This window comes from Saccopteryx leptura, chromosome 3 (genome assembly GCF_036850995.1).
Source record: "Saccopteryx leptura isolate mSacLep1 chromosome 3, mSacLep1_pri_phased_curated, whole genome shotgun sequence".
In the NCBI taxonomy this organism is placed as follows: domain Eukaryota; kingdom Metazoa; phylum Chordata; class Mammalia; order Chiroptera; family Emballonuridae; genus Saccopteryx; species Saccopteryx leptura.
Genome location: NC_089505.1, coordinates 8,105,965 through 8,133,962, shown reverse-complemented (window position 1 = coordinate 8,133,962; position 27,998 = coordinate 8,105,965). Strand labels below are relative to the sequence as shown.

The window sequence follows — 27,998 nt, the reverse complement described above, 5'->3', positions numbered from 1 at the left end:
CAAGTGTCACTGCAGTCTGGTTACCTTCTCAGTCTCTTGCTGTAAGGCTGAGGTCACCACTTCCTCCAGCTCTTTCTGGGCCACCCGCGTCCCTTCCTGGAGAGCCTCATATTGCTCCTTAGCCTGACGAAGTTTTTCCTGAAGAGTTGTCAACTCGTGGGGGCTCATCTTGGTCTGGTCCTCTTCCAGGAGCCCTTCAATGTCTCTAATAACACTGGTGAATGAGGTTGCATGATTCTGAATGTCGTCCTGTAAATCCTTAACACATGAAAACAGGGATGGCAGAGCCTTTGACTTCAGTACACCTAAGACCTCTAACAACACTACGAGGTGGGATGACCTATCTGCAACAGATGTGTGTCCCTGACTATAATTGCTTAAGGTTTAGGCCTAAACCAATGCAAATAATAAACTTAAAAAATTTTTTTTTGTTTGTGCCAGAGGCAGAGAAAGAGAGACAGAGAGGGACAAATAGGAACAGATAAGCAAGAAGGAAGAAAGATGAAAAGCATCAATCCCTTGTTGTGGCACCTTAGTTGTTCATTGATTGCTTTCTAATATATGCCTTGACCCGGGGGCTACAGCAGAGAGAATAACCCCTTGCTCAAGCCAGTGACCTTGGGCTCAAGCCAGAGATCTTGGGCTTCAAGCTAATGACCTTTGGGCTCAAGCCAGTGACCATGGGATCATGTCTATATGATCCTACGCTCAAGATAGCGACGCTGTGCTCAAGCTGGTGAGCCCACGTGCAAGCCGGTGACCTCGGGGTTTTGAACCTGGGCCCTCTGCTTCCCAGTCTGGCGCTCTATCCACTGAGCCTCTGACTGGTTAGGTTTTAAAATATTTTTTAATTAAGAAATTTTCTAATATTCAAAAAAAATTTTTTAAATAGAGACATAGAGAGTCAGAGAGGGAGAGATAGACAGGAACAGAGAGATGAGAAGCATCAATCATTAGTTTTTCGTTGCGCATTGCGACACCTTAGTTGTTCATTGATTGCCCTCTCATATGTGCCTTGACCGCAGGCCCTCAGCAGACCGAGTAACCCCTTGCTCGAGCCAACAATATTGGGCGCAAGCTGGTGAGCTTTTGATCAAACCAGATGAGCCTGCACTCAAGCCGGCGACCTCGGAGTCTCGAACCTGGGTCCTTCCGCATCCCAGCCCAACGCTCTATCCACTGCGCCACCGCCTGGTCAGGCTCTAATATTCAATTTTAAAGCAAAATTTTAGTAAAGTTTTCTATCGATATTCATTTCCAAATTTCAAGCATTGTCCTGTGGTAATATAAGAAACTACCCTGGTTTTTGGAAACACCCACTGCAGTATCTAGGGTTAAAGGAGCATCATTTCTGGGAGTTACTCTCAAGAAAAAAGATTATTATTCTGTATACATACGTGCAGAAGAAAATGACACAGCAAATGTAAAAAAAGTTAACATTTGGGGAATCTAGGTGATGGATAAATCTAGGTGAAGAATAAAAATTTTTGTATATCAAAAACAATTTTAAAATAAAAAATAGAAAAAGAAAAACGAAAGTCCTTTAGAAGAGCTAAATATTAACCTTATTTCTTAGAATGTTCAATTTTGTAGGGAGAAGTAGATTTTGAAAGACCACAGAAAAGTAAAATATTTCAAATGAGAATTACAGGTTCATATGATATGAGTCATACAGGCATATTAGGTCCCTTACGGCCAATGAACGCTACAGTGCCCGCTCGACCTCCTCTTCAAGCTTAAGAATAATTAAGAAAGGTAAGAAGAAAAAAGAAATCACTCCTTCTCATTAGCCATTTCTTTTCATTTCCTTGAAGCTCCCAGATCAAATCTAATACTTTTTTGATGGTAGATTTTTACTAAATGGTAAACATTCTGTGACAGTAATATCCTGGAACAAACAGGCCAATAGAAATATGGAACGCTTCACAAATCTGTGTCACACTTCCCCCATGGGGGCCATGCTAATCTCTGTATTATTCCACTCTTAGTGTATGGACTGTGGAGCGAGCACCAAGTCGAATATTCTTTGGAACTCTCTCTACCATGCCAAGTGGAAATGTTCTAAAACCCTCTAGAAATTCCTAGAGTAATGTTTGCTTGGAAATCTGGAAGTACACTAGGTACTATTTTATAATCTCTCTTAGACTGAAGTCTCTAATTGTGATTTCAACCTTTTATTCTTTTTAAACTACACTATAAGCCAAAAACAAGAATTTTGCCTTACTTTACTATGCATGCCTCCGAGCACTTAAGAAAGCAACTAGTATTTGCTGCTTTTACTTCAAGAATACTACTCAAATTTTCATAGCATGTTACCTTTCCAGAAAGCTTATTATATGTATTATATTACTTAATTTTTTCAAAATAACTAACTCTGTGACTCACATATTGTCTCCATTTTCTAAGAAAGGAAACTAAAGATTAGAGTTAATTTGCTCCAAGTCACAGAGAAAGTGCATTAGAATCCAGAGTAGAATCTGATTCTTTCCTTAAAATTTTTTGAGTCAAATGACTGGCAGAAACTATGTAATACAAAGGAACACTTACATGTAAGAGACCAGACAGGAGCATCTTTACTAAGCAGTCTTCAAATACATAGCCCAAATGCAGTGCTTAGAGCAATTTACCAGTCTGTTTGCCTTCCAAACTGTGGATGGAACTAATCAATTTTTGGCAATCACAGAGCTGAAATCAGGCTTTTCCACAGGTAAAAGGCACAGGCTGCAGGGAAGCATGAGTCTATTGCTTTATTTTTTTTGGACATACTCTCTTGCCACCCAATTCATTCTGAAAGCATTCACTGTGCAACCAACACTCGCCTTGCCCTTAGTGCGTACCTCTTGCTCTGCGATCCTTAATGCACTGTCCTGCCGGGCATCTTGTCGATCCTAGAGCTGGCTGGAGTCTGAATTCGTTTGACTAGCCTCTGCTCACACTCCTGCAGGCGCAGCCCGATATTCTTCAGCTCTGAAATGTACATCTTGGCCACTGTTTCCTCTTTGTCCTCTGTGAATACACAAGCACAGAAGACCATCAAGCACCACACCAGAGATCAGCAAACCTGGGCAAGCAGCTCCACCCTCAGACACAGGGAACCAATGGTTCCGGCAGAACCGACAGTCCACCAATGAAAACAAGGCCTTACATGGGCAACCTTATGCCTGGGCCTAAATTCCCTGCATTATATAATGATCCTTAAGGATCCAAACACTTTATTTCCACAAGACAAGGTGAAGGACTGATTAGCAACATAGACTAAAATATGGCCTCTTCTTCCCTGATCTGAATTCATCTCTACAAGTTTCTCTCTTTCAAGGTTTTAGTTTGAGTGGTGACAGCACTTTCTAGTTTACATGAGGGCTCATTCCACCAGGCCCCTCCTCTTCCCAGGCACACACCGTTCTCCATGGATTACAACAGGTGCTGGAAGTGGGTTTTACAAGCCTCCACTTCCTCTTCCAAACGCAGACGGTCCGCCACTGAGAAGAGCACTGAATCCCGGCTGTCCTGAAGGAAGTCCTCGTCGTGGGCCTGCAGGGTCTTCATCACTTGGTGCCCGTCCCCTGGGGGTGATGACCCAAGCTAGGCAGGAAAAGCCACAAGAAATTTCAATAGAATGGGAACATAATACTTTCTTTCTCCTTTTTATTGACATTTAACAGACACAAATTATGTACAAGCCATAACTGTAAACATACTGATTTTTCACAAATTGAACTTGTCCATGTAGTCTGCATTTAGATTAAGAAACAGAACATCACCCACAAGCACCCTCTGTGCCCCCTTGGACATAACCCTTAATAACGGTTAATTCACCATAGTCCCCTGCAACATACTCTTATGCAGAAGACATTTTTATCCTGCAGTGAGAAGAAGCCTGCACCCCTCTCTCTCTGCCAAGAGTACCAAATAGGTTATATATTTTCATCAGAAATTTCCTTAACATTGAACCTGTTAAAAGCCACAGGCCCTTAACATTGAACCAGTCTCCCTGACCCTTTAGTTTTCTGATTGGGTGAGTAGGGAAAAAAACTTGCCAATAGGATATGAGCCTGGGCTCATGCTTTCTTTCATAATTACCTTTTCCAGGTTCCAGGTCTTTACAAGGTCAAGGTCCTTCCTCAGGTAGTTCCAGGAGATAAGGCTTTTGGTGTTAACATGTAGCTGATGCCAAAGGACATGACCTTCTGATAAGACTACTCCACTCTAGGAACAACACAGAGCCAGGGCATAGCTTTTGTAAGACTTCAGCTTCACATTAGGGACCCTCTACGGAATAAACGTGATTACTTTAGCAGAACTGAGTGTGTATGCTGAGCTGGGAAAATGAGTAAGTCAGACACTAAAAACCCAGGAATCTTTAGAACTAAGTTAATAGAGATCCTCAAACAATTTGGATTTGCTATGCTATCATGTATTTTATATCAGCACACATTTAGCAATCTCATAAATGTTACCTGCATGTAATACAATTATGAGAAGTCAGAGGAAATACCCAGGGAAAGCAATTACGAAGAAAATCAGAGATAAAAGAACCTCATTTGGAATTGTTGAAAAGGTCAACCTCAACACTTCAAAAATGATTGCTATTAGCTATTTAAAAGTTCATCTGGCAGATTGAAGGAAACTGCTTGAGAAGAAGACTTTTTTTGTAAGCATCCCATTCCCTAATTCAGTCTCAACTTCTGGAAGACAAACTCACAGATATTCAGACACAAGCAACAAATATCAAATTACCACAGATTTCTTCAAGTTTAGAAACGTGAGATACCAAAGTAGGATGAAAAACTAGAAGCCAAGATTGACAGTTAAATAAAAGACATTAAACTCATTAATTTATCTTCCCCTTTTCCAAAAACCCCACTAAAATATCAGCAAAGTTGAAATAAAAGTTCAGAAAATCCAAAAGAACAAAAACACAGAAAAATATAAAACAGAAAGAAAATTAGAGAATCAGTATAGGAGATCCAATATCTGACAAATGAGAGTTCTTAAGGCAAGAACAGAACATAGGGAATGAAACAATTCAAGAAATAGTCCAAGAAAATTTTCCCCAGATCTCAAAGATGTGTGTTTTCAGTCTGTGTTCAGAATTAGCATAAAGCTTCCCCTGAAAACAAAGCATTCCCTCCAAAAATTAAAGACAAGCTAGGATTTCAAAAGCATCAGAGAGATACAGATTTCATTCAGGAAGTTAAAGTATCAAACTGATCTGTACTGTGACTGTATGAGACGATGTACAACTCTGTGCATCTGTCAAACCATAGGACTGCTCACTACTACAAAGGGAGAATTTGATAGGTAAGTAAACTTAAAAAAAAGAAAGATAAAGAATGAGAATAGAACTGTACTTCTCAACAGCAAACCCTGGAAGCTAAACAACAGTGGAACAGTGCCTTCATGTTATAGAAATTCATAACTGGACAATTCCTTATGAAGGGAGAAGAAAGACAGTTTCAGATATGAGAGGTCTCAAAAAATTTACTTCCCATGGACTTTTTCTCAGGAGGTTCCTAGAGAGTGGACTCTCTCCCAATCCAGGAAAGACACCAACAAATAAGAGTTGGTTTCTAGGAACCAGAGGGCCCAGCCCCGAAGAGAGGTAGAGAAGATCTTCGGGATGAAGTACAAGCCAGGGAGGCAGTACTGAAGCAGGCTCGCACCGCAGATTCAGACTGGAAAGGAAGACAGGACGACCCAAGAGAGATGTTTCCAAGAGAATATAAAAATGAAAATTATCAACGGTGATTGGCCATATTGTGATGTCTTTTAGAGAAATGTAGGAGAGTGTGAAAATAAAGTCATTTTTGGGCAAAAAAGTGTGTGGTGTGTATGCTTGCTTGCTTGTACTTTGCCTGATTGGTGCATGAGTACAGGGCAGCGCCATGTGGGTCTAGTCTAGGTAAGGCTGCGGGCGCTCGCCCTCAGGGCAGCAGATCGCAAATTGTGGATTGCCTGCCAGCTTGGGAAGGGCCACTGTTTGCTACAGTTTGCCAAGGAAGGGGTTCCCCCCACCCTGGCCTGTTTTTGGCTTGCTCAACAGCAGTTGCAAGACTCTAATAAACAGAATGGCCTAGCATTTTTTGTCTCCACAGTTCCTTTACCAAAGTCTGCCCAAATCCAATGTGAACCTGCATGGCCAAGGCCACTGGCCTTATATCCGTAATATGCAAATAGACAACAACTAATCAAACTTAAAAGCAAAACAATTATCACTTTCAAGGAAACATGAAGCCATACAAGAAAGTAAATGAAGTAATCTACTTATACATATTTTCAGTCACCTACTCATTCACTCTTTCCTTCAACAACACCTCTGAGCACCTACTATGTTCCAGCACTAGTTCTAGCTGCTAAAGCTACAAAGTAAACAAAACAGAAAAAAAAAGAAAAACCTCTATTCTTTTGGAACTTCTAAGAGGAGAGGAGAAGCAATAAACAAATATATTATGTTAGTCTGTGTTAAGTTTCATGGAGAAAAAGAAAGATGAATAAAGGAGACAGCAAGTGACAGGCAGTGAGTAGGGGAGTAAATCCCATCAATATTCACAGAAAAGGCCCTGGTCGGTTGGCTCAGCGGTAGAGCGTCGGCCTGGCGTGCGGGGGACCCGGGTTCGATTCCCGGCCAGGGAACATAGGAGAAGTGCCCATTTGCTTCTCCACCCCCCCCCTCCTTCCTCTCTGTCTCTCTCTTCCCCTCCTGCAGCCAAGGCTCCATTGGAGCAAAGATGCCCGGGCACTGGGGATGGCTCCTTGGCCTCTTCCCCAGGCAATAGAGTGGCTCTGGTCGCGGCAGAGCGACGCCCCGGAGGGGCAGAGCATCGCTCCCTGGTGGGCAGAGCTTCGCCCCTGGTGGGCGTGCCGAGTGGATCCCGGTCAGGCGCATGCAGGAGTCTGTCTGACTGTCTCTCCCCGTTTCCAGCTTCAGGGGGGGAAAAAAAAATTCACATAAAAGAGAAGGGCCTGAGGCAAGGGTATGCTTGGGGTTCCTGAGAAATAGGAAAAAGATGCGAGTCCCAGAGCCAAGCACAAGCAAGCAGAGTGGCTGAGGATGAGCTCAGAGCAGAAAGGCCCAAGGAGAAGACACCTCACAGCAATCCCCCACAGTCATCAACCTGTGGCTCAGCCATAAACCATTTAATGTGGTAACACAAAAGTATCAATTTAAACAAAACTTGTGACATAACTACATTTGGAAGATGGAAAAAGAAGTGTATGCAGGTGTATGTGTAGCAAGCTAAATGTTAATTTCCAAGAGGAGGAAGTCAACAAAGTTGAAAAAAATCAGAAAATAGAAAAAAAAATCACATGATTAAGAAATTTGGAATTAAAACCAGAAAAATCTGCTTCAAAGAGTTGAAAATAGTTGACTCTGGAAAGCAGAACTCTGGGATGGGGAGGGTGGTTGGTAGGTCTTATTATAAACTCTTTGGTATAATTCAACAGTCAAAAATATATATATATTACTCTAATAAAATATAAATTAAAGAAAAAAAATAGCTATCATTAAAATATCAATCTGAGAAGCCATGGCCGGTTGGCTCAGTGGTAGAGCATCGGCCTGGCATGCAGAAGTCCCAGGTTTGATTCCCAGCCCGGGCACACAGGAGAAGCGCCCATCTGCTTCTCAACCCCTCCCCCTCTCCTTCCTCTCTGTCTCTCTCTTCCCCTTCCGCAGCGAGACTCCACTGGAGCAAAGATGGCCTGAGCGCTGGGGATGGCTCCTTGGCCTTTGCCCCAGGCGCTAGAGTGGCTCTGGTCGCAACAGAGCGACCCCCCCAGAGGGGCAGAGCATCGCCCCCTAGTGGGCGTGCTCGGTGGATCCCAGTCAGGCGCATGCAGGAGTCTGTCTGACTGTCTCTCCCCATTTCTAGCTTCAGAAAAATACAAAAAAAAAAAAGATAATATAAAATATCAATCTGAGAATAAGCTATTTATAACCAAGAATTCTTTTAAAAAAGAATTGGCCCTGGCAGGTTGGCTCAGCGGTAGAGCGTCGGCCTGGCGTTCGGGGGACCCAGGTTCGATTTCCCGCCAGGGCACATAGGAGAAGCGCCCATTTGCTTCTCCACCCCGCCCCCCTCCTTCCTCTCTGTCTCTCTCTTCCCCTCCCGCAGTCAAGGCTCCAATGGAGCAAAGATGGCCCGGGTGCTGGGGATGGATCCTTGGCCTCTGCCCCAGGCGCTAGAGTGGCTCTGGTCATGGCAGAGCGACGACCCGGAGGAGCAGAGCATCGCCCCTGGTGGGCGTGCCGGGTGGATCCCGGTCGGGCGCATGCAAGAGTCTGTCTGTCTCTCCCCGTTTCCAGCTTCAGAAAAAAAAAAAAAAAAGAATTATTACTAAATATTTCTCAGCATGCCTGGTTGGCTCAGTGGTAGAGCGTCAGCCCAGCATGTAGATGTACCAGGTTCAATCCCAGGTCAAGGTACATAGAAGAAGTGACCACCTGCCTCTCCACTCACCTCCCTCTCACTTCTCTCTTTCTCTCTATCTTCGCCTCCAGCAGCCACGGTTCAGTTAAAGCAAGGTGGTCCCAGGCACTAAGTAAGGATAGCTCCATGGCTTCCTCCTTAGATACTAAGAAAAGCTCAGCTGGAGAAACAGAGCAATGGCCCCAGATGGGCAGAGCATCACCTCCTAGTGGGTTTGCTGCAGTGGATCCCAGTTGGGGTACATGCAGGAGTATGTCTCTGCCTCCCCCTTTTCTCATGAATTAAAAAAAAAAAAACTAAGAAGAAAATGTCTCAACTGAACACAAGCATTTACTGAAACTCTACTTGTGGCTGGGAGTGTAAGACTTGAAATTCTAATAGAAAGTCTTTCCCAAAAGAAACTAAAATTGGGTCCCTCTGTTCCAGATCATAAACGCAGATTGTCCCTATATCTGTGCTCCCAGGACAAACAGCACAGGTGGAAGCACACAGGGACAGCTGAGCAAAGTCACCTGCTGGCCATCACAATGGCATCCTAATTGGGTGGAGTGATGAGGAAGCAAACAGATGGCACCGTTGCCTCATTCTCTGAGGGGCTGATCACTTTCCACTTGGTCCTCTGTGAATTATCTTCCAATACACATTCGTCATTCTTGCATATAGTGCTCTGAAGAGACAAATTTACAAATAATTGCTAATGGATAAATCAACAACCCATTATTACCTGGGGCCTGACCTCAAGACTATGAAATCTGTAAGAAAAAATCATTTTGGAGATCTGCCATCACTTAGGGAGAGTTCCTGATTCAGACAAAAAGATAACATGTAAAAATACAAAACACAGGAAAGGGTGCAGATGTCAAATCCATAAAGCGAGTGTTTATGAAATGCCTGGTACATGTCAAATAACGCGGTAAATGAAGGGTAGAAGGAGACTGTTAAGACCTCCAAGAGCAATCTCTCACATAATCAACCAGTAGAATAAAAATGAAATAGACATAATGAATACTCACAACTTTGCTTTTGTGATACTTTCTCCTCCTCCCTTCCTGTCATCCCACCCAAATCCCTGAAAACAGTTAAGTATTTGGAATTATCAGGACTTTCTCTTGGGAGATAAGTAACCTAGTGTTATCACTATTTTATAGACAAATATTGAGACAGAAAAGTGCAGGAGAAGTTCATACATTCTTTTGTATAACCAATATTTATCAAGCCAGCCGTGTACCGGAAAGTGTGCTAGGCCACTAGAGATAAAAATGGTAAAATGGAAATCTGACAAACATGGTCTATATTCCACATATTCTCAAGGGGTATACAGTTACAATACTGTGTGAATAATAAAATTTACTGAGAATGCACGGAAGAGACATGATCTTGGCCAGAGAGGTAAAAAAAAATTATTCAGACATCTGAAGCCATACTAAGGAATTTAGACTTTCTAAATAGAAAGGGGAATTGCTGTAGGACTTAAGCAGGGGAGTGACAATTCTTTGTAAATGATCATGCTGGTGGTAGGATAAAGAATGCATTAGAACCCTGGTGGATGGCTCAGTGGTAGAGTGTTGGCCTGGCATGTGAAGTCCCTGGTTCAATTCCCAGCCAGGGCACACAGGAGAGGTGCCCATCTGCTTCTCCACCCCTCCCCCTCTCCTTCCTCTCTGTCTCTCTCTTCCCCTCCTGCAGCCGAAGCTCCATTGGAGCAAAAGATGGCCCGGGCGCTGGGGATGGCTCCTTGGCCTCTGCCCCAGGCACTACAGTGGCTCTGGTTGCGACAGAGCGACGCCCCAGATAGGGAGAGCATCGCCCCCTGGTGGGCGTGCCAGTGGATCCCGGTCGGGCGCATGCGGGAGTCTGTCTGACTGCCTTCCCGTTTCCAGCTTCAGAAAAGTACAAAAAAAAAAAAAGAATGCATTAGAGCCCTGGTTGGTGGCTCAGTGGTAGATGGTCGGCCCAGTATGTGGATGTCCCAGTTCAATTCCTGGTTAGTGCACAGAGGAGAAGTGACCATCTGCTTCTCCACCCCTCCCTCTTTTCTCTCTCTCTCTCTCTCTCTCTCTCCTCCTCTTGCAGCCATGGTTCGGCTGGTTTGAGAATATTGCCCTGGGTGCTGAGGATGGCTCTGGGGAGCTTCCACCTAAGGTGCTAAAACTAGTTTGGTTGCAAGCCATTGTCCCAGATGGGCAGAGCATCGGCCCCAGACAGGAGTTGCTGGGTGGATCCCCGTCAGGACACATGTGGGACTCTGTCTTTCTATCTCCCCTCCTCTCACTTGGAAAAAAAAGAAGAAGAAGAAAAAGAACGCATTGGATGAGGAAGCTGATACAATGATCCAAGTGAGAGAAACTTGGGATAGAAAAAGGAACAGCTAAAGGATATTTATTTATTTATTTATAAGTCAGTACTGACTTGGCAGTCCTACTAGCCATAGGGGACGAGAGAGAAGTCAAAGGTATCTCCCAGGTGCTACCAAGTACCATTTCTGTCACCACTTAGGCAGCTGGGTAGATGATGAAGCCAATCACATAGGTCGGGAGCAAATTATTATTATAGAGTTGAAGCTTTTAAAAGAAAATGACAGAAGAGATTTCAGCATGTCTAAATTCTAAACGTTAGCCTGACCTGTAGTAGCACAGTGGACAGAGCATTGACCTGGAATGCTGAGGTCACCAATTCAAAACCCTGGGCTTGTCTGGTCAAGGCACGTATGAGAAGCAACTACAATGAGTTGACGCATCCTGCTCCTCCCCTCACCCCCTTTCTTTCTCTCTCCTCTAAGGTCAATAAATAAAAAAGTTTAAAAATTTCTAAATTTTGGCCCTGGCCAGCTGGCTCAGCGGTAGAGTGTTGGCCTGGCGTGTGGGGGAACCGGGTTCGATTCCCAGCCAGGGCACATAGGAGAAGCGCCCATTTGCTTCTCCATCCCCACCCCCCTCTCCTTCCTCTCTGTCTCTCTCTTCCCCTCCCGCAGCCAAGGCTCCATTGGAGCAAAGATGGCCCGGGCGCTGGGGATGGCTCCTTGGCCTCTGCCCCAGGCGCTAGAGTGGCTCTGGTCGCAGCAGAGCGACGCCCCAGAGGGGCAGAGCATCGCCCCCTGGTGGGCAGAGCGTTGCCCCTGGTGGGTGTGCCGGGTGGATCCTGGTCGGGCGCATGCGGGAGTCTGTCTGACTGTCTCTCCCCGTTTCCAGCTTCAGAAAAAAAAATCTAAATTTTGGTCCTGGCCAGTTGGCTCAGTGGTGGAGCGTCGGCCTGGCATGTGGGAGTCCTGGGTTCAATTCCCGGGCAGGGCACACAGGAGAAGCGCCCATCTGCTTCTCCACCCTTCCCCCCTCCTTACTCTCTGTCTCTCTCTTGCCCTCCCGCAGCCAAGGCTCCATTGGAGCAAAGATGGCCCGGGCGCTGGGGATGGCTCTGTGGCCTCTGCCTCAGGTGCTAGAATGGCTCTGGATGCAGCACAGCTACGCCCCAGAGGGGCAGAGCATCACCCCTGGTGGGCATGCCGGGTGGATCCCGGTCGGGCGCATGCGGGAGTCTGTCTGAATGCCTCCTCGTTTCCAGCTTTTGAAAAATGCAAAAAAAAAAAAAAATTTCTAAATTTTAAAAACTCTCTTGCCTGACCAGGCGGTGGTGCAGTGGATAGAGCATCGGACTGGGATGTGGAAGGACCCGGGTTCGAGACCCCGAGGTTGCCAGCTTGAGTGCAAACTCATCTGGTTTGAGCAAAAGCTCACCAGTTTGGATGCAAGGTCGCTGGCTCAAGCAAGGGGTTTCTCGGTCTGCTGAAGGCCCGCAGTCAGGGCACATATGAGAAAGCAATCAATGAACAACTAGGGTGTGTCGCAAAGCGCAATAAAAAACTAAGGATTGATGCTTCTCATCTCTCCGTTCCTGTTTGTCCTTGTCTATTTCTCTCTCTGACTCTCTGTCTCTGTTTAAAAAATAAATAAAAATTTAAAAAACAGACAAAAAATCCCACTCTTTATCATTTGATTTTTCCTTACTGTCATAACTCTATGAGGAAGCTTCCCTTGTCCCTCACTTCCCTCTAGAGCCAGAATACCCGTTCCCTCTCCTTACCTCGATCTGCCGGTAGTCATAGATGGCGTGCACAGAAATGGTGCTCTTCAGCACATGGTTAGGACTTCATGGCTTTAACGGAACAATTGTTTTTTTGTTTTTGTTTTTGTTTTCCATTTTTCTGAAGCTGGAAACGGGGAGGCAGTCAGACAGACTCCCGCATGCGCTCGACCGGGATCCCCCCCCCCCCGGCATACCCACCAGGGGGCGATGCTCTGCCCCTCTGGGGCGTCGCTGTTGCATCCAGAGCCATTCTAGCGCCTGAGGAAGAGGCCACAGAGCCATCCCCAGCACCCGGGCCATCTTTGCTCCAATGGAGCCTCGCTGCGGGAGGGGAAGAGAGAGACAGAGAGGAAGAAGAGGGGTAGGGGTGGAGAAGCAGATGGGTGCTTCTCCTGTGTGCCCTGGCTGGGAATGGAATTCGGGAATCGAACCCGGACTCCTGCATGCCAGGCTGATGCTCTACTGCGGAGCCAACCGGCCAGGGCCGGAACAATTGTTTTTGATCTCCCAACAAGACTGGCAACAGAACTCCTGGACTGTATAAGCTGCTCCTTTTCATCCTACAAAATGAAAAGAAAATAAGAAAGACACTAATGTTGGTACTCAAGAGTGACTAACAAAAACTGAATACTCCACTCCCTTAGAGAATGTCATTTCTCAGTTAAATAATTGTTGGTGGAGCCATCTTAGAAACACCGGGGTAGAGGAAGAAGGAGAGACCATTTCTGTCTTCCACCAAGTGCATTTGCACTCAAATTTTGCAGCTTTTTCCCTGTGCCCTTTCAAGGAACCAGAAAAGCTACAGGCAAAAAATAAAAATAAAAGAAAAAGACCTTCTAGTTGCCAAATACAACTATAAAGCTAGCAAAGGATTTCCCCAAATAAAGTTCAAACAACACAGAAATTAAAAACAATAACAACCATGTTGTTATTGTTGTTCTTATTCAACTTCTAAGTTCTTTAAAATTTTTAAGTTATATCCACCACAAATGTTTTACTTTTTTTAATTGAGTCAAACTTTCTCCAGAAAGATCTTAGCTCTCCAACCAACAATCTACAAATCAATACTGTTGGTGAAGGCCTTGCGACAAATGATTTAGGGTTCACCTTTTAGTGCCTTGCTGTGTGACAATCATGTAAATTTGATTGGTTTGAAAGCAGTATCGTGCAAAATTAAAACTCTCAAGTTTCTGCAAACCCAATTATCTTAAAAACTAATGAACCTCTTGTCAACAAAATTGGTAGTGATCTACTGCCAATTCCATTAACGTAAAAGATTAACCGGAATGTTTTGAGCCCATTTCAAGGTACAAAAACTCCCCAGACGAGGGCTTTCTTAGGGGGGAAATAGATGTAATGAGAGAAAAGAGTTAATAATGTTAAGAAATGTCATTAAGGAATTAAGAATATGCAAGTTAAAAAAAGAAATGCTTAAATAAACTACCTGTGCCTGTCCCGGGGAGCATGATTGGAAGAAATACAACTTGAACTTATTAGTTAAGAAAGAGGAATGGAATCTATCAGGGAGACAGCCTCACTGTTCCATACTTGCAAGCTCACCCACCCATGTCATTTGCCTTGCAATAAAGATGTCAGTTTCTGTCTAACCCATAGCCAAGTATCTCAAACTCTAGATACCAAGTGCTCGGCGTGGTAAAAGTTCTGAAAAGAACCAGAAGCCAGGACAGATGCTCCCGAACCTGACGGAAAGCTGAGGACAAGCTGAGGAGCAGACCCAGGTGACTCCATGCCCCGAGGATGCCGCCAACCCGATGCCCCTGACCTGGAGAGGAGGGAACAGAGCAGCGACCCTCGAGAAGAGAAGATATGACAACAACTGCAGAGGAGTTACCCTACGACAGGAAGGTACTCTGTGGGAGGGAGGAGATAACAGCCAAGGATTATTATAATCCTCCTTCACACCTGAAGTACCTCCGAAAGAGACACTGTAGAGACAACATCTGAAAAGTCAGGTTTTTACCCTTCATTCCAAATTAACAGATTATCTGCCCAGGTGATACATACATAAAAAACCCACCAACCAACATTCATTAGTGCCCAAGTCTTACCCACAAAACAAATGGCATTGTTTTGAGTTATTCTGCTTTTTTTATTTATAATCTTCTATTGAAGTGTGAGGGTCCCCTGGCTTCTCATACAGGAAAAATAATTTCTCTATTACAAACATATTTCATTCTTACTGAGAGATATACCTTGAGCCTTGTCTTGCCAACTCTACGTAATAGACATTCAGTAAATGGAAGTGGTCCTGCTGATTTCATTACAGCACTCCTGAAGGGACAGTTCATTGGAGGAAATAAAGGTAAAATTGATATGGGTTAAATACTAAATGCAATACTGTATTTTTTTAAAGTAAATATTGATACGTAAATAAACTGGGAAATATAGCATTACCTCTAAGTAAGATTTTAATGTCCTTAATTAAATTCAATTTTCTAGTACCTCATCATTACCTAAAGAAAATTGCCAAGGAAGAGAAATTTGGCTCAAGTCTAGTTTCATAGGGGTTTTCTGAGTGAAGAAGAATCTGATGTCAGTTAATCCCCTTCAACCCTACTTTTGTTGCTCTACACCTCATCTCTGCTCCAATCTACAGAACTGAATCAGACAGGAACAGGGCAAAGAAAGTATGATGAGCGCTAAGAGGCTCAGGGGAGATGACTAGGCCTTTACTTCAATAATGTACCCAAAGGAATCTTATTAGCAATGTCTTTAAAGAAAAAGGAAAAAAGGAAAGGGAGCAAACTGATTAAACTCTATTTGAATGTGAGCCAAACATAAAAACAATGACCCACTGCCTGGAGCTTTCAAGGATATAAACAGCAGCAGCTGACAGGTTTACCCTGTTTCTCAGAGCTCCTTTCTGTAATCGTCCCACTGATGCAACACCCACCACGGAGTCCTGGAGCAGGTCCTCGAGGCGGGATAAGCTGGTGTTATGGTCACAGAAGTATTTCCGCTTGATGGACTCTTGGAGGTTCCTCAAGAAAGACTCCAGGTCTCGTGCATCACTGAAGAACTGTGGGGACAGACGGGAGGGGTGCCTTGTGCTCACTACAAAGCAACACCAAGACCTTAACTGCGACAGCCTACTGCGCAGAGCCGAGCAGAGCCGATTACACTCTCCCGGCTCAGTGAGCGTTCATTACAAAGGCCATGGAAGTATAAACGGGAACTTTCATGATGCCGTGGCCTAGAACTATTACTGGTGACTAGCACAAAGCCTGCTGAGCACTGTGGAAAAGTCAGCCGGCTTCACCATCCCCCCCCCCCCCCCCCCCCCAGAAAGCTCTGCTCATTCCTCTTGACTTCTCACTAGTGACAGCACTGGGCTGTGAGGTATAGTTCACAAAAGCCTAGAGGTTGAATTATCAAATGTTTTAATTTGTTGGTATAATTACAAAATCATCAGGAAGAATATTTAACTTAGGGCAAAACCAAACAGATAATAATTTATTGTCTCTGCCTACCCTCATTTGAAAACAAGTAGCATATCCTTCATTCTGTGAGAGACTGTAGAAAAAAAAATGGCCCTGTTATTCTATAGGTCTTGCCATCAAGAGATGGAGTCTATTTCTCCTCCCCTGGAAGTTGGGCATGGCCACATGACTTCCTTTGGCCACTGGCCTGTTACTAAGCAAGGCAGCAGACAGGCGCTGGTGCGCTGGGGCTCCCTCTCTCTGGCTGTTTGTGGACAGAGGCACCACGTGGAGAAGTCCAGAATAACCTGCTGGGAGCTACAGACTTGTATACAGACCTGTAGCTCCTCACCTCAGATGACGTCAGACATGGAGTGATGCTGTTAGGGACCCACCAACCCCAGCCTGCCTGCCAGCTGCCTGCAGTCATGATTCAGCCAGGTAAGATGAGAAGACCACGCAGCTGAGCAGAGCCCTAAGTGTCAAACCATAGAATCATTAACTACCTAAATGATTGCTGTTTTAAGCAACTTAGTTTTAGGGTGCTGGTTTATACAATAGAAGCTAACTGACACAGGTGAGATTAACTTTGCCTTCCCCATGTATATGCATGCGTACACACAATCTCTTGCGAGACTGAAAATATTCTCCTCAGTGTCTGATACACACATGCTTACACAAAGGCATGCACGCAGACAGCCCACGTACCTGAAAGCAAGCAGTGTTCTCCTTCACGTGCTGCTCAACACACAAGCACAGCTGCTTCATCCACTCCAACTGGGACTGGGCAGCGGCGGTGTAAGCCTGCAACCACCAAGCACAAGTAGAGCAGCATGAAATCAACACACCCAATACACGCACAACGCTCTCCTCCAAGGACAATCTCCTAAGGATAGGGAGGCCTACAGAAGATACATGGAGGTACTTGACTGGCACTGCTCAGTGCTTCCCGTAAGCAAGAGGCTTGTCTTTATCTAACATGGTCTTGTAAGAAGGGGTTACACAGAAAAGGCCTCTCCACACTCAGTTGCAACTCAAGGATCTAGCCAGCAAAACTCAGGCATAAACAAACCCCTCCTGAGTTCCTCTACCATCTTCCCTCTCTGGGCAATGCTACCACATCAACAAGAGGATCTGTCTGGGCAGTTACTTGAAAAAATATGGTCCAAGGCATTTTCCCCGTGAAGTTAGGAGTCAATATCCCTTCTTGTTTTTCATAGTATTCTTCTTAGACCATCTAAACTGTTTGCAGTCTTTTGAGGGCTCAGACGAAAAGGGAGAAGACCCAAGACAAATGTTCCCATCATTCCTCCAGGTCTTTCAGCAGAACAAAGCCACCGATTTGAACACTTTTATAACAACTGCCTCTGAGCACACATCCTCCAGTCCATACCTCCACCGTCTGCTTGGCTGGGTGGTTCTCACGTGATAGCAGCTCTGCTGTATCTCGTAGAGACCGAAACACATCCTGTTTCTCCTCCAGTTCCATTCTCAACTCCTGAAAATGGAATAAAGGTGTATGCAATAAGCACTATTAAAGGGACAGTATCAGTGAAGAAAAGGCTCTGTTCCCTGCCCTACTTTTTAAAAGCCTACAGCACTGGGTTACAGCCAAAATGAGATGCATGAACAGTACATGCCAAAGGATTTCAGAAAGGAGCAAAAATACCGGAATTACTGAGGAATGATTCACAAAGGATGTGGGACCCACGCCAGACCTGAGTAAGAGAGGGAACATAGGACGAGCACTGAAAGCAGAGAAAGGACAAAACTGGGCTAGAGTGGCTAGTTCATGCCTGCACCCACCTAACACAGGACCTGACACACCAGTGGACCCGAGGCCCTGAGTGGCTGGCTTCGCTAAGACTCTTCCCACAGCCTGTAGTGTCCTCTTCTGGCTCTGAATTCTATTAACATTACAAGACCTACTTTAGATGCCAGCTCTTCTATCAGATTTGACCCCTCTCCCTTGATGCTTTCCAAGCACCTTCTTTATATCTATATAGTCTGTTCTCATACAGACTGTTCTAGGTATTATCATATCTATTCCGTCTCCTTTACCTCAGAAGAATCCTGTACTACTCTCTATTCAGGAAAAGCCTATATTTTAAAATAAACTCTAAAGTCATGGAATTAAAATATATAATGTAAATGTTAGTTAAAAAGTTTCCTATTTGCATAGGATTTACAAAATATTTAAAAATCCTCCGAGATGTAGAAATAGTAAAAACACCAAAAAGTAACCCTATCAACTTGTGTCCATCTTGCACTGAAAAGAATACAGTACTGTCCCATAGTCCAATGCTGAATTTTCCTTCCCATTTCACAAATGAAGAGATTGAGACCAAAAAGTTTTTTAATGAATTAGAGAATTCAGCATTTCTGAGAGGCCTCAGTTAAACAATACTAAGATTATTAGCTTATTAAATCTTACTGAATCTTTTACACAACACTTTGAAGTGGTGCTATTATCCCATTTTATAGAGGTCCAGAGAGATTCAATGACTTGCCAAGGTCACAGAGCTAGTAAGCAGAGGAATAAGAAGTTACATTGGAACTAGCTCACTTCAAAGACTATAAGCTTAACCACAAGCCATGTTGCTTCTGAAATGACTCAACTTGCAGGCTGCTGCTCTGTGAACCCAAGACACTGCCTTTCTAAACAAACTCATTCTAGCGTGCGAGTTCTCTCTCTCCACATCCACTTCTCCCATGCGCAGATGCCTTAAACAGTATCCTTATTTCTACCTAGCAGAACGCAAACCCAGAACACCACGCTCTCAGCAGACTAGACCCTCTGTCTCCTTCTGCTGCTATTACAGAAATATGACAGGCATGTTGTGGTAGACTCACAGAGAAGTAATTTTTCTTGGCCGAGATATTGGGATTGTTGTCACTCCAATCATATGCTAGTTCCTCCTCCTCCTCCTCATTCAACCAAATCAACTCAGCTGTAGCTCTGGAAACAAATTTATGCAGGCTCTGAAGGTGCCTCATCCGGAAGCTAGAAGTTCCCTAGACAAAGCAAGGGTTACAAGGTGAAACCATCAGCCTTTCATCTACAGAAGATAGCACATTTGACTGCCAAGCAAACAATAATTCAGGAAATGAATTTTGTCTTCCTTTTTACATCTCTGGGTGCTTCTCCATTGACTTAAATGTAGTACAAGTCTGGTACAGGACTCCCAGAGAGAGCCCTTGTCAATTTTAACTAAAAGCTGGAACTAACCAGGCCTTTGTGGGGCTCCCTGGATAAAAAATGATCCTGGGTTGTCCTACCCTGGGCAACACTGAGTGATAGAAATGAAGAACACAGAAGTCCCCTCCTAATCAACCTCAAACTTTCAGTATGGTGTCTCAGAGCACACACAGCCACTGCTTTGTAAAGCATGACAGCTCAGACAGGTTCTACTTAAAACTTCCTGGGGCAGTGGTTCTGATCCATTAAGAAAATATTATACTACATGTGAACAACTGCAGAGTAAATGATACAATCTCATTAACAGAAAACCAAAACAGGGCCAAACTCAGAGCTTTCCTAGCTAGGGCAGAGGTGTATGGAGGGAAACAGATTCTCCATGAACAGAACACAGGAGAGTTAGTCAAAACTTACCTTTAGTTTACAATACTGTGTCTCCAGCTTCCCAGGAGCCTCAACATAACTAGTGTGAAAATTCTGGGACATTTTTCCCTGATAAGAAAGGTATGAAATAAAAATAATTAGAGAAAAAGTAAACTATATTTATGGCATAGCTTCAACTATGTCAATGCTATGTCTGCACATAGGTAAAGATCACTTACTCTGACAAAATAGAAACTTAAGACAACAAATTTCTGGGTCAGATTTTACAGCCTGGAGTAGATCAATGAAACAGAACATAGAACCCAGAAATAAATCCACAGCTCTATGGACAACTGATACTTGACAAAGGAGGTTAAGGGCATACAATGGAGTAACGACAGCCTCTTTAATAAATGGTGTTGGGAAAATTGGACAGCTACCTGCAAAAAAATGAAACTAGACCACCAACTTACACCATTCACAAAAATCAACTCAAAATAGATAAAACACTTAAATGTAAGCCGTGAAACAATATGCATCTTAGAAGAAAACATAAGCAGTAAGCTCTCCAACATCTCTCACAGCAATATATTTGCTGATTTATCTCTACAGGCAAGTGAAATAAAAGACAGGATAAACAAATGGGACTATATCAAACTAAAAAGCTTTTGCACAGCTAAAGACACTAAGAACAGAATAAAAAAAAACTACACAATGGGAGAACATATTTGACAATACGTCTGATAAGGGGTTAATAACCAAAATTTATAAAGAACTTGTAAATCTCAACACCAGGAAGACAAACAATCCAATAAAAAAATGAGCAAAAGAAATGAATAGACACTTCTCCAAAGACGACATACAGATGGCCAATAGGCATATGAAAAAATGCTCAACATCACTAATCATTAGAAAAATGCAAATTAAAACCACAATGAGATATCACCTCACACCAGTCAGAATGGTGCTCATCAACAAAACAACACAGAATAAGTGCTGGCGAGGATGTGGAGAAAAGGGAAGCCTCCTGCACTGCTGGTGGGAAGGCAGACTGGTGCAGCCACTGGAAAACAGTACAGAGATACCTCAAAAAATTGAAAATCGAACTGCCTTTTGACCCAGCTATCCCACTTGTAGGAATATACCCTAAGAGAACCATAGAACTGTTCTAAAAGGAGAAATGCACCCCCATGTTTCTGGCAGCATTGTTCACAATAGCGAAGATCTGGAAACAGCCTAAGTGTCCATCAATGTACGAGTGGATTAAAAAGCTTTGGTATATATATACTATGGAATACTACTCAGCCATAAGAAATGACATTGGATCATTTACAATAACATGGATGGACCTTGATAAAATTATACGGAGTGAAATAAGTATATCAGAAAAAACAAAGAACTATATAAATTCATATTGCCTGACCTGTGGTGGCGCAGTGGATAAAGCGTCGACCTGGAAATGATGAGGTCGCCGGTTCGAAACCCTGGGCTTGCCTGGTCAAGGCACATATGGGAGTTGATGCTTCCAGCTCCTCCCCCCTGTCTCTCTCTCTGAATCTCTCTCTCCTCTCTAAAAAATGAATAAATAATACAAAAAAAATATTAAAAAAAAAAATTCATACATAGATGGGACATAAAAATGAAACTCAGAGACATGGACAAGAATGTGATGGTGCCTGACCTGCAGTGGCGCAGTGTATAAAGCATCGACCTGGAAATGCTGAGGTCGCCGGTTCGAAACCCTGGGCTTGCCTGTTCAAGGCACATATGGGAGTTGATGCTTCCAGCTCCTCTCCCCTGTCTCTCTCTCTCTCTCTCCCTCTCTCTCTCCTCTCTAAAATGAATAAAAAAAAAAAAAAAATGTGATGGTAAGGGGGGGGCGAAGAAGGAGAGGGGGGGTGGGGGGAGGGGAGGAGCACAAAGAAAAACAGATAGAAGGTGACAGAAGACAATTTGACTTTGGCTGAGGGTTATGCAAAGTAATCAAATGTCAAAATAATCTGGAAATGTTTTCCCTGAACATATTGACCTGATTTATCAATGTCACCACATTAAAATGAATAAAAATAACAACCAGCTCAGCTCTGTATATTATGTGCTCATTGGCTCAATAAATACTTTTTGAATGAGTGAAAATTCAGTGAGTAAGAAGATTATTCATTCAAAAACATCTGTGTATGCCTGCAAAATGATAAGGACAATGATGCAGGCATAATCAGCACCTTGTCAGCCACACCTTCTCACAGAGATGTCAAAGAGAAGCAACTTCCAGTATTAAAATCTAAGCATGAGGTCTGGCTTAATCTAGAAACCATGATCCTAGTACTTGTGTGAAACTCCACTGAATACTATGCTCACAGTCTCCCAGGTAATCTGCTTTAGGCATCTATTTGAATACACTGTTTTACATTATTTATGATATTCTATATATTTTCTTAATTGAGAAAACTTTTATTTTTTTATTTTTTATTTTATTTTTTGAAATTTAAAGATAAAATTTATTGAAGATCTGAAAAACAATTCCTAAAAGATTGGCTTGTCCAGAAAACTGTAGCTACACAATGCATTGCGCCTATCATGTTAAAACGTGCATTAGACACAAATACAAAAACCATAAACAAGCCACCACTCTTCAACAATCTGAGTAGATAAAATGCCTAAGGAACAATGTGGATGACTTGCAAAGGATAAACTCTTTACTTTAAGCACCAATAAAAAAAAAAAAGAGCACAAATGGATGAGTGTGATCAGTTATATACACTGAATTGGACCTTTGGCACTAGGAATCAGAGCATTTTGTCATATAGCATTAACACATATTATAAAAGTGCGTAGTGTCAAAGGAATAGAACCACCAGCATTCAAAAGCAGCTTTGTCAACTAGGCAAAAGAACACTCTACAGTATGTCTCTCCATTGTCCATCAATACACTGGTAGCAACTTTGAAATAAAATTTAAGAAATGAAAAGAAAAAGAAAAAAGGAGCTATAACCCCTTTTATTTTCTCTGTTTAACTCAAACAGAAAACAAACATCAACTCTGTTCTACACTAACATTTTCAAAGTACATCATTTGTACAGGAGGACTAAGAACAGAAATGTGTTACAGAGATCCAAACGTAACTAGTATGCGCCTCACACCGCTTTCCGGCGGTACTCAGGAGGAGCCACGTCATAATCGCTGGCACTAAACAAAGTTGCAGAATTCTTTGCCAGGTATTTTAGGAAATCATGAAGATAATTCAGTAATAAAGCAAGGCTCTTCTCATCCAGAGGTTTGTAGGCCAGCATTGTGCCAATTCGTACAAATAATCTCAGTAGATGTGGCGCTCCATACACCTGGGACATAGGTGCATCAGGGTGGTCTGCAAGGATTTCAGCATACTGTGGTCTCTCAAATTTGTAGAGCAGCTGAGTGCCCAACAGCACATTGAAGTATTCCTTTATCCCTGCCACAACTTCATTAACAGCATACTCCCTATTATTATCTGTGTTTCCTGGAGATTTCTTGTAATTTGCATAATCCTCCAGAATGGAATCCACATTCTTGGCAGGAAGATAGAAGAGCTGTTTCTGCCCGGTAATTAAGTCCCAGTCATCAACAAGCCATGGTTTTAGTTCTTCAGGAATCTTTCCTTTAACTTCAACTCTGTTTGTGAATGTTTCCTCGTTTCAACAGTAAGATCCACTCGAGCTCTTTTCTTGCGAGGAGGCCGAGGTGTCTCACTGGTGCTGCCACCATCTCCATTTCCAGGTGTTTTCTTTTTTTTTTTTTTTTTTTTTTTTTTTCATTTTTCTGAAGCTGGAAACAGGGAGAGACAGTCAGACAGACTCCCGCATGCGCCCGACCGGGATCCACCCGGCACGCCCACCATGGGGCGACGCTCTGCCCACCAGGGGGCGATGCTCTGCCCATCCTGGGCGTCGCCATATTGCGACCAGAGCCACTCTAGCGCCTGGGGCAGAGGCCACAGAGCCATCCCCTAGCGCCCGGGCCATCTTTGCTCCAATGGAGCCTTGGCTGCGGGAGGGGAAGAGAGAGACAGAGAGGAAAGCGCGGCGGAGGGGTGGAGAAGCAAATGGGCGCTTCTCCTGTGTGCCCTGGCCAGGAATCGAACCCGGGTCCTCCGCACACTAGGCCGACGCTCTACCGCTGAGCCAACCGGCCAGGGCTCCAGGTGTTTTCTGTTGGTTCTTTTTTGTTTTCACTCCAACATTTTTCTGCTGCAGACCAGATGTCTTCTTGCCTGGGGCAGCCCCTCTCATCTTCCCCTCCGCATACTGCTCCTGATTGGCTTTTTGAAGTTCTCGCTGTTTCTGCAGATTGGTGTCCATATATTTGAGGACTCTGCTTTCTGGAACCCACTCATCCCAATTTTTATTCCAACCGCTGTAATGTATGAAGTATTTCACTTGCTTGTCCTTTATGGCAACCTTTACACACTTTGCTTCATAAAGAAGAGGCCCATGAAAGCATAGCACTCGTTCACCCTCCTGGAATTTAGGCTTCGGGTCCTGCTTTGGCACCATTTATAGGGATTTGCCGCCGCCTCCTCCTCCTCCCACCACCCCGACTACCGCCCCCACTCGCCACCCCACCCAACTTCGCGATAGACGCCCTGGGCAAAACCAGTTCTACTAAAGACTATTTTAAAAGAGCAGAGAGTAATCTGAAAGGGGCCAGAGCAGTTTTCATTGCTCCATTGTTAAAACTCCCTGCACTGGAGGCAGTTACATGTAAGCAACCTTTTCCCTCCCATCATTATGAGTCTTTGTGTGTCTCCATCAATTCACTGGTAAGTGACTTCACATTTCTAAAGTAAAGAAGTCTACCCTGCTGCTCATTCAATCACTTTAATCAAAGACCATTTGTACATACATACAGGCAAACACCAGGTACAGGCATCCAACCAAGGCTGGGCTTTCTTTCCTCTCATCCGGAAAACATGGCTGTCACTCAAGTCCTAAAAGCAGGAGTCTCGTGCTCCAGCCAGTACTCACAAGATCTCACGCTCCTCTTAGTAGTAATAATGTGACAATCCCCCTTGATGGCATCTGTAAAGCCAGTATCCAGGGCCAGGGCTACCACTATCAAAGCAGCCCGGCTCACGCAGGTTCGCATTGGATTCGGACAGTCGGTAAAGAAATGGAGCCAAAAACTGATAGGCCATTTTCTTTCAAACTAGCTTGCACCCGGCGGGCAAGTAAAAATACACACTGGGCTCCAAAACCCACTCACATTCAGTGCTCACAAAGCCACTGACTTATCCGACTTTCCTAGAATCAAAGGTTTCTAGCTCACCAGCCTTATTCTCCTCAGTTCCCCATCTCCTTCCTTATCCCAGATACAAACTCTACACAAACTGGCATCTCACTCAGCACTCTGCCATCTTGGCTGCTTTTCCTGGCCTACTCCACGTGGCCTCCTTCTGCTCTCTGCTCTGCTCTCTCCTCTAATGATCATCTCAGGAACCAAGAGGGCAAGCTCCCGCTCTGTCCCCATTTTATAGTGTAGAAATCCAAACCTTTAATCCAATATACAAAACAGGGAAGTCTCTAATACAAAGTCACTTTCTGAGGCATGATTGGATTGTACCACCCCACATCAAAAAGGGTAGGAAAGGTTTAATCCCAAAACCAAGCCCCAGGCTACAAGGACTCTGCCTGCCTTTAGCCCACCCCAACACACATTAATATCAACTGGGTGACGGCCTCCTCCTGTTACCTTTAACAAAGTGAGCATAATACATTTTATCTGCCCAACAGCATCCAACTTCTGAGTGTGTGAGTGAGTGTGTGTGTGGGGGGGGGGGGGGAGGGTTGCGTGAACAGGAACTACCAGGAGGCAAGGAGTGGGGTTGAGAGGAGTGGAGACAGGCTGGGGAGGAGAAGACACCCCACCTTCAAGTTCACTAATCCTTGCTTGTCCTCTGCCCACCCTGTGCTCGGGCCTTGCACACCCCTACCTCTCCCAAAGCCATCTGGCACTGCAAGCGACAGTCCCCAAGGACACCCCGGGAAGCGGCCCAGCGCGAGCCCCCAAACTTGGCTGAGCACAGTTCAAAGAAAGCCCAGAGCGCTGCGCCCACCTCTGGGCAAGACACACACTGACACCCATGACTCTAAATTCACCCCAAGAATCACCTCGCTCGTGCCCATCTCACACTACTTTAACCTCAAGCCCCAGCGAACGTCTCAAAAGAAACTGACAACAAAATAGACAGCCAACTAAATGGGAAATGATGTTTTCAAACAACAGCTCAGATAAAGGCCTAATATCCAAAATATACAAAGAACTCATACAACTCAACAACAAAAGAACAAACAAATTCAATAAAAAAAATGGGAAGAGAACATGAACAGACACTTCTCCCAGGAACAAATACAAATGGCCAACAGATATATGAAAAGATGCTCATCTTCATTAATTATTAGAGAAATGCAAATCAAAACTGCAATGAGATACCACATCACACCTGTTAAGACTAGCTATTATCAACAAGACAGGTAATAATAGCAAATGCTGGAGAGGCTGTGAAGAAAAAGGAACCCTCAATTCATGGTTGGTGGGAATGTAAAGTAGTACAACCATAATGGAAGAAAGTATGGTGGTTCCTCAAAAAACTAAAATTAGAACTACCTTATGACCCAGCAATCCCTCTACTGGGTATATACCCCCAAAACTCAGAAACATTGATACGTAAAAACACATGTAGCCCTATGTTCATTGCAGCATTGTTCAGTGGCCAAGACATGGAAACAACCAAAATGCTCTTCAACAGAAGACTGATAAAGAAAATGTGGCACATATACACTATGGAATACTACTCAGCCATAAGAAATGATGGCATCGGATCATTTACAACAAAATGGTGGGATCTTGATAACATTATATGGAGGGAAATAAGTAAATCAGTAAAAACCAAGAACTACATGATTCCATACATTGGTGGGACATAAAAACCTGACTAAGAGACATGGACAAGAGTGTGGTGGTTACCAGGGGTGGGGGGGAGGTGGGGGACGCGGGAGGAAAGGAGGGAGAGGGGAAGGGGGAGGGGGAGGAGCACAAAGAAAACTAGATAGAGGGTGACAGAGGACAACCTGACTTTGGGTGATGAATATACAACATAATTGAATGGCAAGATAACCGGGACATGTTTTCTTTGAATATATGTACCCTGATTTTTTGGTATCACCCTATTAACATTAATAAAAATTTATTTATGCCTGACCAGGCGGTGGCGCAGTGCATAGAGCATCGGACTGGGATGCAGAAGATCCAGGTTTGAGACCCCGAGGTTGCCAGCCTGAGGGTGGACTCATCTGGTTTGAGCAAAAAAAAAAAAAAGCTCACCAGCTTGAACCTAAGGTCGATGGCTCCAGCAGGGGGTTACTCGGTCTGCTGAAGGCCCTGGTCAATGCACATATGAGAAAGCAATCAATGAAAACTAAGGTGTTGCACCACGCAGTGAAAAACTAATGATTGCCCTGGCTGGTTGGCTCAGCGGTAGAGTGTCGGCCTGGCGTGCGGGGTACCCGGGTTCGATTCCTGGCCAGGGCACATAGGAGAAGCGCCCATTTGCTTCTCCACCCCCCCCCCTCCTTCCTCTCTGTCTCTCTCTTCCCCTCCCGCAGCCAAGGCTCCATTGGAGCAAAACTGGCCCGGGCGCTGGGGATGGCTCCTTGGCCTCTGCCCCAGGCGCTAGAGTGGCTCTGGTCACTGCAGAGCGACACCCCGGAGGAGCAGAGCATCGCCCCCTGGTGGGCGTGCCGGGTGGATCCCGGTCGGGAACATGCGGGAGTCTGTCTGTCTCTCCCCATTTTCAGCTTCAGAAAAAAACAAAAAAAAAAACAAAAAAAAATTAATGATTGATGCTTCTCATCTCTCTCCGTTTCTGTCTGTCCTTGTCTATCCCTCTCTCTGACACACTCTCTCTGTAAAAAAAAAGTCTTCCCCAGGCATTCCCCAGCAATACCACGCCTCAAAAAAGTACTGTGGCTGCCATCCCGGGCCTGTCTTCCCTAGTTGATTTCCTCCCTTGTCACTTCACCCCAAATCTAGCGGTTTCTGCCCTGTGCTAGGTCCCCTCCCCAGCGGGAGGCGGATGCCCAGCTCACCATTCTCCTTGAAGGTGGCGGCAGCGGCCGCGGTGCGGGAGGGAACCCAGGACACGAGGCCCGGCAGCGGGTCACAGCAGACCACTGGGCGGCTCCAGCACTCCCGGCAGCTGTTAATCCAAGTTTCGGCTGCCCGGGCTTCGGCGCGGCGCAGAGCCAGTCCGTGTGAATGGGAGCGAGCGGGGCTGTCCGTGCACGTGAAAGAGAGTCGGGCGGGCCCCACACGCAGGAGGTGGTGGGCGGTGGCTGCGAGGTCCCCGGAGGGAGCGGAGAAGAGAAGGAAGCTGGCAAGACATACCAAGTGGAGTTTAGGGAGCGTTTCCTGCACTTCCCCCGAAGACTGGACCCAGGTGCGGCAGGGCGC

General features: G+C 44.6%; 2 pseudogenes; both read right to left on the bottom strand.

The window, feature by feature from the left end:
• Window positions 1–6: 6 nt before the first annotated feature.
• LOC136398120 (microtubule-actin cross-linking factor 1-like) lies at window positions 7–27,940 on the bottom strand (annotated as a pseudogene).
• On the bottom strand, window positions 22,484–23,271 carry LOC136397054 (mortality factor 4-like protein 1 pseudogene; annotated as a pseudogene).
• Window positions 27,941–27,998: the final 58 nt, after the last annotated feature.